At 39.1% G+C, this 11,344-nt stretch overlaps 1 long non-coding RNA gene across 1 annotated transcript in view; it reads left to right on the top strand.

Moving 5' to 3' along the window:
- Positions 1-2,160: 2,160 nt before the first annotated feature.
- Positions 2,161-11,344, top strand: part of LOC123982102 — a 23,261-nt gene continuing 14,077 nt past the window's right edge. Inside the window, exon 1 of the long non-coding RNA XR_006827902.1 lies at positions 2,161-2,425. This is a non-coding gene — a long non-coding RNA (uncharacterized LOC123982102). The remainder of the gene's footprint in view (positions 2,426-11,344) is intronic.

Here is an 11,344-nt window from a genome sequence, read left to right as displayed (position 1 = left end):
ACTGTGCTTACCATCAGAGTACATTTTTGTCAGTCCACAGTTATAAACCCCCAATCATTAGGCCTCCTTTTAGTCTTAACTTCATTATTCATAACATGCTGTAGGTTTGCAGTCTAATTATACTAATAATGCTTATCAGTTATGAGCTCTTTGTAACACAAACTAAATATAAATAAATACACACGCCAAAAGCATTACAGCGCTGCATAAACGGTCACTGAAATTTCATTTCCCCACGTGGGTCCTGATGATGCAGGACATCAATCACCAAAACTGCCAAGCAGTCTGTGCAACTTGATGTTTACCCCTCTTGGTTCCTTTGAAAAAAGTCAGTATAAACATGAACCCGGACTACAGTAACAAGGCAACAATGTAGGCCTATACATTTCCCCCCCTAGTCCAGACAGGATATACTGAACTAGTGTGAAAGCAGCTCACACCCTGTCTGCTATATTTCGGTTTTCCTCGCTGTCTTCCTAACAATTAAAGTGTGAAAAAAGTGCCCATTGTATAAGCCCCCAGTAGAAGTCTTCGCCCCCTCTGCACTGATCCATCAGCTTCATGCCTTCTGCTACTGCAATTACTATAACGTTAGTTATTAGGCACCTTATAAATATTAAACTAATAACAGCAATCATAAAATAACAAAAATATCAGTAAAAGTAATCTGAATTTATTAAAATATTTGTGATAATACAGCAATTATATAATAACATAATAATATAATAGCATATCATTGGTTTCACACATTATACTGGAAATATAGGGCCAACTGTCACCACTGTTTCCTGCAACTGAGTCTAAATTAGTTTATCACTCCAAACCAGATCTCAATTAATACAGTTGCTGGTAGGTTGCAATAAGAACTGTCCACTGAACGTCTAAGTTTACTGAGCACCTAAATTTAGTTAGGCTAAAAGAAACCATTTCATAATTTAATTCAGAACTGTCGTTTTTGTTTTGTATCATAGGGTCATGGCAGACTGCATAGGCAAATTTCACAGCTACCTTGCATCTTACACTGTATTTCTTCTTCAATAAATATTTTTGGATTGTGTTTCAGTTTTCATTATTTACCACAACCATTTAAAGGAAGTAGTAAACTTATGTGCATTTCAACTTGCTTATCTCACATGTCTGACAACCGCCAAAATGTTTTTCATCTATGTATGTAAACTTCAGGGCTACTAACCAATTCCAGTTAAGCCTTTCTGGCATCAGTGCTTAAAATTTTCAGAGAAATGCTGGGATTGTCCTGTAAAGGTGTACAGTAGCTATAAGACACAGAAATATAGACTCACTAAATAGGAAGAGCACCTCACTAGGAAGTAAGTAAGGATCTCACACAGTGAAAATCTACTTTATCAAAATACTGGGTTTTTTTACACCAACATTTTTACATCTCTCTCTGTGGTTCCTCCTCATGGACTGAACGAAGAACTGAAATAGTGCAAGTTGGCCCACAGATGGTGCTCACAACAAAACAGTGACGTCACATTTGCCCACAGCTACCCTGTGGTGAACTAACAATTAACGGCAGTTCTTAACAGCAGATGACACATTTCCAAGTGGAGTTTCAGGATCAATCAGCACCATCTGTAAAAAAAAAAAAAAAAATACAGAAAAAGAGAGTGTTAGATAATAATAATAATAATAATAGTAATAATAATAATCTTTATTTGTAGAGCACTTTTCAAAAACAAGTTACGAAGTGCTTTAAGAGGGTAAAGACAATAATACCCAAAAGACAATAATACAAAAAGATATTTGTTCATCACATGCAAAGCATTATATACAACTACAGTATTTAGTTGCTTATCTCTCTTTAAAGCTACTGGAAACTGTTGGAACAGGCAACATACACAACTGTGTTTAACCCAGACATTCAGTTTAGGCTGTATCATGACTTTTCACTGTAATATATATTGTATTGTGTAAAAAAAAAAAATAAAGGAAGTCACGGTAACATGTGTGACACTGTCTAGCCTACAATGCTGTTTAGAAATCTTTAATGTTGAATTATATGAGTATTAAAATCTTCTGATTAATTTTTCTGCACCAGTTTATCGTGATTTTTTTTGAATTTATGGAAAGAGAAACAAAATTCTACTATCAGGACTCACAGCGGGAGCGGGTTCAGTTGATCAGGGCGTACGCCAGTGTAGCATCAGGTGGGCGGAGTTGATTAGCTCAGCAAGTCTATCTTATCAGTTATACATTTGTATTTCATTGTGTGAAAAAATTCATGTGTGGCTTGACAGCGTGTGAAAAATGTAATTTGCTTGAGTCTCGCGAGAAAGCTTTTTACCCGACGAGACACAGCCAAAAAGGTTAACTGCAGCATCTGCAAAGCTGGCAACACCGGAGCATCTGAAGAGGAGGCACGTAACGTTGTGGCTCACTGGATGATGGCTCACTCGTCTCGGTAAGCTGGTAAGCTAGTTAGCGAGCTAGCTTCGCGTGAAAGCCTGAAAGAGCTGTAATGTTTTCTATACAATTTCCCTTGGTCAATTAATTGATTGTTTATGGCGTTCAGAGTAGCAAATAATTATGATACAGAACGGTCCTGTTCATTTTCTAGATGTGACTTTACAATCATAAACGATCCATCGCTCATGGCGACGTTCCCAGCTGGAGAACGTGTTGCAGTACCGGCGTGTAAGCTGCTCAGTCACTAGACAGCAGATCAGCTGTTCAGATGAGTGCTCGCACAGCGCTGTGCACACAGTTATTTCTAACTGTATATACTTGTTTGGTCCATAGTTTCTGTTGCTGGAGCAGAAACGTTCATTAAAAGATGTATTTTTGAAAGCAGTATTCAATTTATTGTCTTGACTATTAATTAACACCTGCCTAAAACAACCTCATTTTTAATTTAAAAGCTACTAGCTAAATACGAGGCATTGCGTAATTTTGCGATTCGTTATCTGAATAGTCGATAGTCAGTGTGGACATTGTGGAAGATTACAAATACCTGGGAGTGGACTTGGACAATAAACTAGACTGGGCCAAGAACACTCAAGCCCTCTACAGGAAGGGCATGGTTCGAATTACGGGAGATTGGGGGGGTCTGACCCCCCTAGTTAAGGCTTGGACCCCCCTGAAAAGAGGCAAAACCAACAGTTCAGGGGGGTCTTTCTTACCTGTATTTGTAAATGTTACAATATATTTCGGGGCAGCACGGTGGTTAGCACTGTCGCCTCACAGCAAGAAGGTCGTGGGTTCGGACCCCGGTTGCCCCGGCCTTTCTGTGTGGAATTTGCATGTTCTCCCCGTGTCTGCGTAGATTCTCTCCGGGTGCTCCGGCTTCCTCCCAGCGTCCAAAAACATGCAGGCTAGTTTGATTGGTTACGCTGAATTGTCCTTAGGTGTGAGTGTGAGTGGTTGTTTGTCTGTGTGTGGCCCTGCGATGGACTGGCGACCTGTCCAGGGTGTACCCCGCCTTGCGCCCGATGTCAGCTGGGATTGGCTCCAGCCCCCCCGCGACCCTGTACGCAAGATATGTGGTTGACGACGGATGGATGGACAATATATTTCCCATACTCATGCCTTATATTCAAGAATCTTGAAATACGATTTCAGACACCCATAAAATGGACCGTACTATTACCTAACATTGACGTTATTTTAACATCTTGTCTTTCTGCATCACTCGCATCGCAGCTGCTCCAGTCCGGTACATCTCAAGTTAATGGAGACGCAGCAGGTTAATGTCAGTAGTTAACTATCTAGTTGCTTTAATACAGTTATCTTTCATACCTTCAGAGATTCCTAATTAGCATTTCTTTTACTTAAAATGAGCTATCTGATGTTAGCTAGCTGAGAGTCCACCCTATCATTTCATTATAACTATGTAATTTCATATTTTATTTAATTGTCAGCTAACAGTGGTGTTTGGGCATGAGCAGTGGGGATTGTCCTTTCACAATAAACATGGCATTTGTTTTAACTCCCAAAAATTCCCGATTCCCCAACAACAGTGTACGACTACTGCTTTATTGGACACAGATTACATCATTCACAGTCAACATGAGCAAGAGGAAAGGAGACATTTGCTGAAAAAGAGTAAGTTGAAACTTTAAACTTGATGAGAATGATAAAAATTTGGAATTAGAGATAATAATTCAGACTTTATTATGCGTCTTTAGTTCTGTATCAACACTGTGTAGGTTTGTTTTGAGCGGTCATGATGGTCTGCTGTTGTGTGTCTGACTTGTGGCAGTTTTGCTCTAGAATACTTGGTGACCTCTGACTACAAATGTTGTTGTGTGGTATGGGGCACCCATGAACTGGTGTAATGAATTAGATTTTTCATCTACAGACTGATGACATTAGTTAAATAAGCAAGGATATTGTAAGATTTTAGTTCACTGAAGCCCACGCCTGTGCTGAACTGGGTTTTCTTTTGGACCTGGAAAAAAACGTGACCCCCCCCCCCCCCCGGTTGTCACTATATAATTCAGACCCTGAGGAACGGCCAAAGCCGTCTCCATTTTCTGAGGAGACTGTGGTCCTTCAACATCTGCAGGATGATCTCGAGGATGTTTTATGAGTCTATGGTGGCCAGTGCTATCCTGTTTGCTGTTGCATGCTGGGGCAGCAGGCTGAGGGTAGCGGACGCTAACAGACTCAATAAACTGATACGCAAGGCTAGTAACGTTGGGGGGATGGATGCTGTCCAAACTACATCTCATCGTGGACAATGTCTCCCACCCACTCCATGATGTGTTAATCAAACACAGGAGCACTTTCAGTGCAAGACTTATTCCCCCAAAATGCACCACAGGAAGTCATCAAGCCATCAAGCTTTATAACTCCTCCCTCTAAGTGTCTGAAACATGGACGCTTAGTTAGTTTTTAAACTAGACCGTATTATCAATTTTTGTACAATTTTATCTGTTTAATAATTAATGTGCTGTATTCTCTGCTGCTATTCATTCACTAGTCCTTTTTGGTTTACCATAATAATTCTTAATAATGTAAATGTTCACCATAACAATTCTCTAATAATGTAAATATTGTACATACCCACACTCCTTTATAGCCTATTTTTCTTATATTTATATTTATATACTCTTTATCTATCAACCTTTTGTTACTATTTCTATTCCTTATGCCTTGACAAGTGTGCAGTTGTGACAAAAGATTTCCCCTCTTGGATCAATAAAGTATTTCTGATTCTGATTCTGATTAACTTAAGAAAGCGTTAATAAAAGAAGTTGCTCAGAGTTACAGTTACTGTTGCATAACCCAAGATATAGCATCAAACTTATCATTACCTATCATGTAAGTTATTAGCAGACATTAGCGCTAATGTTAGTTCCAGCTGGCTTCTGCCAGACCAGCACAATGTCAGTTAAAAGTTACTGTTAACTCTAGCCCAGCCCGGTTCTATGTGAGAAAACAGCAGCAGAGAGAAATGGACTTACTTGCTATTTAGGAGTTCCTGATGAACTTGTAGAAGCCATCACCTCAGCTGTTCGGTAATGCTAGAGCCATCAGAGCTGACCAGAGGATGGCTGGTTCGGGAAGATTAACGTACTGTATGCAGATGAGAGTGAAAATATATGAATGTGTGAGGGAAAATACATGAATATGAGAGTGAAAAAGTATGAATGTGTGAGTGAAAATCTATTAATGTGTGAGGTAAAATATATTAATATGAGAGTGAAAAAGTATGAATGTGTGAGTGAAAATCTATTAATGTGTGAGGTAAAATATATTAATATGAGAGTGAAAATGTATGAATGTGTGAGGGAAAATATATGTATTTCAAAGTGAAAATATTTGAATGTGTGAATATGAGAGTAAAAATGTATGAATGGGTGAAGAAAATATCTGTATGTGAAAGAAGAATATATATGTGAAAGGAAAATAAAGGTATGTGAGAGGTCAAGAATAGATAATGGCTTGTAGGGCCCCTCATAGGTAAGAGCAATATAGCAATTGTTTCTGGTTAAACAAATAGGATCTAACTCCTTTTATAATGTTGTCAGACACTTACACAGACAATAACCATCTGAGCCTGTCAGTGGCAAAAACAAGCACAAATCGATCAGACACCTGCAGCTGATTCAGAACTGTGCAGCTTGAGTCCTCACTAAGACCAAAAATGTGGATCACATCAATTCACTTTTTTTTCCACTTACTTCCTGTATGTCAAAGAATTAATTTTAAAATATTAATATTGTTTTTTAAGGCACTGGACGGTTTAGGGCAAATATACATTTCTGATCTTCTGCTACTTTCTGAACCATCCAGACCTCTCAGGTCATCTGGGACAGGTCTGCTTTCTGTCCTCAGAGTCAAAATAAACCTAGAGAGTGGTGTTTTGTTTTTATGCACCATATATCTGGAACAAACTCCCAGAAAACTGCAGGTCTACTAGAACTATCATTTCTTTTAAATCAAGGCTGAAGATTTTCTTTTTGTTGCTGCCTTTTATTAAATCAAATGTGAGGCTTTTGATTAATATTTTACCCTGCACTGACTTTTACTCTTCTGTTTTATTAAACTGTTCTTTATTGTATTTAAATGTTTTTTTAGTGCCCTATGTTGCTTGTAAAATACTTTGAATTGCCTTGTTGTTGAAAGGTGCTATGCATATAAACATGTCTTGCCTTGCCTTTAGTGGATGTACTTTGGCGCACTTGCCCACAAGGATTACGTTGCATCCTGGTTTCGCTTGCAGCGTGTTCACTCAACACTGGACTAATTTTAAAAAATGTTTCCCCAATTAGTCAAAATAGGGTCCAGGTAGGAAAACTATAGCCTATATACTACACACAAAAACATTCTGAACATTCTCGTTCATTCCAGTACTCTCATACACGCTGGACACACAGCCTGTCCTGCACTACCTACCCACATGCCCTCAGACACTTCTGGTGGAAATCATTGTACTAAACATGCATTGCATTGTCATACTAGTACTAATGAAGTAGAGAACTGTCTGATGGAAACACACACTTTCTCTGTTAACCCAAATATAGTCTGTTTTTTTCTCTTTTCCCCTTTCTGTACACTGCACACTCTGGAGCAGATGGAAGAGACAGGAGCAAGAGCCATTTTTAAGGTGGAAAAGCCAGTCGATGTGAGCATATCCATCAGTGTGTGTCTCCCACTGAGATACTGAGATGATGGATGGATCTAATGGATTGATTTAAGCCTCTGCTCCCCTTACTGACTGACTGAATAACTGAGTGAATGCTAGAGCAAATAGCTTCAGCTGGTGTGGAATGCATTTATACTGTGCACTTCCTCCACAGTCAAGTTCATCCATCACTACAGCTGAGTGTTACGTTAGGCTCTCTCAAGGTTATTGTGTATGCTTTATTATTTCTTAATAAGAAAGGGATTTGACACCTATATTACCAGATCACTTTGTCCATGCTTACTTCAATAATACAAAGAATTATTCACCAAGCTCTTGTTACAGTGACTGATTATGAAGATGAAGCATGTGTTGTTTTACAGAGCACGATATCATGTATTTTAAGTTATAACAATGTCTGTAAGGACTGGACAGAGAAATACCACAGTAGCCCATACTACTACTACTGCTACTACTGCTACATTTACATTACATTCACATTTACATTTACTCATTTGACAGACGCTTTTATCCAAAGCAACTTGCATTTGAGGAACAACATACAAGCATCAACAGAGCATCAAATACAGATCTACAACTGACAATACATACTAGTAAGAGCAGCAATAAATACTAGTAAGAGCTCACAGTACATATCACATCAATGGGGTAAATACCTAGGGAAGGAAGTTAACAAAAAGTGCAATCAAAACAAAAAGTGCAATCCATACAAGATCATTGTAGGGGATAGAAGAAGAAGAGCACAGGAAGTGCATGTTAGAGGTTAGGAGTTAGAGGTGTTATAAGAGGAAGTGTTCTCAGAAGAGATGAGTTCTCAAGAGCTTCTTGAAGTTAGAGAGGGACGCCCCTGCTCTGATGGCGTGTGGTAGCTCGTTCCACCATCGTGGTGTCACAGATGAGAATAGCCGGGACTGGGATTGCTTTGTGTGAAGGGATGGCAGAGCCAGGCGGCGTTGGAGGAGCGTAGTGGCCGAGAAGGAACGTAAGTTTGTATTATGGAGTTTAGCTAGATGGGTGCAGATCCAGTAGTCACTCTGTATGCAAGCATTAGTGACTTGAATTTGATTCTGGAGACCACGGGGAGCCAGTGGAGGTTACTGAGTAATGGAGTGACATGAGTCCTTTTGGGCTGATCAAAAACCAGAGGCGCTGCTGCATTCTGAACCATTTGTAAGGGTTTCACTGCACAAGCTGGAACACCTGCTAGGAGGGCATTGCAATAGTCGATGCGAGAGATAACCATGGCCTGTATCAGAAGCTGGGTGGCGTACTGAGTGATGTAGGGCCTGGTTTTCCTTATGTTTTATAGAGAAAAGCGGCATGACCGAGAGACAGCAGCAACATGGTCTGAAAAGGACAGCTGGTCATCAATCATGACACCCAAGTTTCTAACCACCTTGGTTGGAGTGATGGTTCCGGAGTCAGTGTGTAGTTTGATGTTATGGTGGACAGATTGCTTGGCTGGAATGACCAAGAGTTCAGTCTTAAAGAGGCTTAGTTGAAGGTGGCAAGCCTTCATCCATGCAGATATGTCCGATAGACAGTCCACGATCCGCGCTGAGACAGTGGGATCGCCTGGCGGGAAGGATAGGTAGAGTTGCGTGTCGTCTGCGTAGCAGTGGTAAGAGAAGCCGTGTGAGCGAATGATCGGCCCCAGTGAGGTGGTGTAAATTGAGAAGAGAAGGGGCCCAATCACTGAGCCTTGGGGCACCCCTGTGGAGAGGCAGTGGGAGGAGGATAATTGTCCTTGCCACAAAACATTGTGGGAACGCCCTGAGAGGTAGGATTCGAACCACAGGAGTGCTTTACTCGAAACCAACCATGTAGGTATCAACCAACCATGTAGGTATCAACCGTATCAACCATAATACACTGTACAATCAGTCATATATTTATTTTTTCTGATTTTACTGTTCTCCTACACATGAAATGCAGCTTTTGTGCTGGAATGTAAATGTTTCACCCAGTAAATAATATGAGACCAGAGAGTATCTTTTCATTTATCATAAAGGTATAAAGCAGTTTTGGATATTTTAAACTACACATTTGTGCCAATTCAACTTTTACTATATTTGGCATATTGTATTTAGTTAATCTATTGGTAAATATTTAAAGTTTTATTTTTTTCAAATTCAAATTATTGTAGAATTTGGAAAAGTGTTGGCTGAAACCTCAATCAATGCTTCTGCTGTGCTGTTCTTGAGGGCTTGGACAAACAGCTTATTTTGTCATTTAATTTGGAGGACTTGTCAGTGGTTTGTATATATGATATTGAGTCAGTGATAGCACTTTACATGTGGTGTAAATTCATGGTAATTCAATGGGTTATATCCTGGTAATATCATGGTAATAACAGTGAGCACATATTGGTAATATTACAGTTAATTTACTTTAGCATAGTGATGCCAGGGCATAAACATCAGAGTATTACTGCGAAGAACATCTCAATAAGGTTAAACAAATCTAAGCAAGGCTAGGCTAATAATCACAATAATCAGGTTATATTTATATAACATGATATTAACCCCATATTAGCATGTCATTATCAAACTGTAACATGATGTACCTGATTTTGGAAACTGCAATTTGAAAAAATAAGCAAATAATTGGGGGTGGGAAGCCAGTGAGGGAATACACCTTTGTTGCAGCATTAGTGAATCTTTCTCCTACTGCCTTTGGCCGCAGGTGCAATATAGAGAAGATTGATGAACCCACTATTACCCTAAATAAATAAGATCCTCACTGGTGAGTGTGGTTGTTCACACATCAGTGTTTAGGTCAAATCAGACTGAGTTATCATAGTTTAAATGACTTGTAAATAGTGTTCATGTCAACACTGAAGTCATGATTACCCCCACGAAACTTTTAATTAAGAGTTTCATAAATAAAACAGGATGGGATCCCTTCCATGATTATGGTGAATCATTCATTATACTGTTAAATGTATTATTTTGCTGTTAGTATTTTAATAGGAATTGTTTATTAATATCTGAAGTTATTTCATTTTTCTACAGTGTGTTTCTGTTTAAGGACTCAGGCTGTGGATTTTTCCATAAAAAATGTACTGGGAATGTGTCTGTCACTCATCTACTGTTAGCAAAATGGTATGGTGAAATCAGAAACAATGTATCACCTGCATCATTCAGGTGCTAATTTGTGGGTCTGTCGCTTTAGACTTTGATGAAGCTTTCATATGTGGAGACGGCCTTTTGTTTTGCATGCTTCCAGTCTGCTAAAAAAACAGTGGCATCATTGTCTTTGTATAACCAGCTGTAGTCAAAAAATAAAAGACTCTTGAGTGATCCACAAGACTCCATGAATCCATGAATTAAACATACAGGTGCTCAGCTGGAAGCAGTGGATCAAAAACCAAATGTGGCTATGTGCAGAAATTTCTGTTAATTACGTTAGCTGGGCAGAAACAGGATAATACAAGGAAAATAAAATAACTCCAAGAATTATCACAGCACCTTATGTCCGGCAAAAAAGGCATCATACTTCTTAATTTTATTCAGTTTACATTTCAATTCCTCCTTTTTAACAAGGAGACACAGAAGAGCTGTGCAGCTCATTATCATTACTGAGGAGACGTGAATACTTTTGGTGTCATCTGTACATTGCCACCTTATGGCCACTGGGGGTCCAACAGGTTGACTAGAAAAAGAGACACATTTCCACAAGCCTGTATAAGGATGTTCTACTTTTCTCTCATTTGTTTCTTAAACATCTTGATGTTAGTCGCTAATTCACAATATCAAATATATGAAAATGTACCTGTACTGCTGATAATATGTGTTGCTTCTGAATTTTGCTTGTTGTGTTTAGTAGAACCACTATGTTATGCTATAGTGTACAGTTTGACTCGTAACCTGCAGATCATGAGTTTATATGTAAGACCAAACCTGTGATAATAGATTTTTGGCCATTTAGGGACAGCACAACAAGCTGTAAACACAACTTTGGCATGATATCACCATATAGAGTTGATTTTAAAATATTTACAAATATTAGCAAACATTTTTCCATTTACATGCCCAGCAGAAACAGAGCAACATTAGCATGTTTTTAGAGTTGTATTTATTTGTCTATTCACTCTCCTTTTAACTCTGTTTTGGACTCCACCAACTCCTGAGGGAACAGGCTTGTTAGCTGCTAGATCCTAAATTTTCACCAGCTAGTCACTGACTTTGTCTGTCTGCTGTTTAGGGTTGTGCGGGTAGCATACAGTGG

Source organism: Micropterus dolomieu, linkage group LG13 (assembly GCF_021292245.1).
Source record: "Micropterus dolomieu isolate WLL.071019.BEF.003 ecotype Adirondacks linkage group LG13, ASM2129224v1, whole genome shotgun sequence".
NCBI classification, from domain to species: domain Eukaryota; kingdom Metazoa; phylum Chordata; class Actinopteri; order Centrarchiformes; family Centrarchidae; genus Micropterus; species Micropterus dolomieu.
Note: the sequence above shows the minus strand (reverse complement) of the source record. Positions and strands in the feature narration are given on the sequence as shown.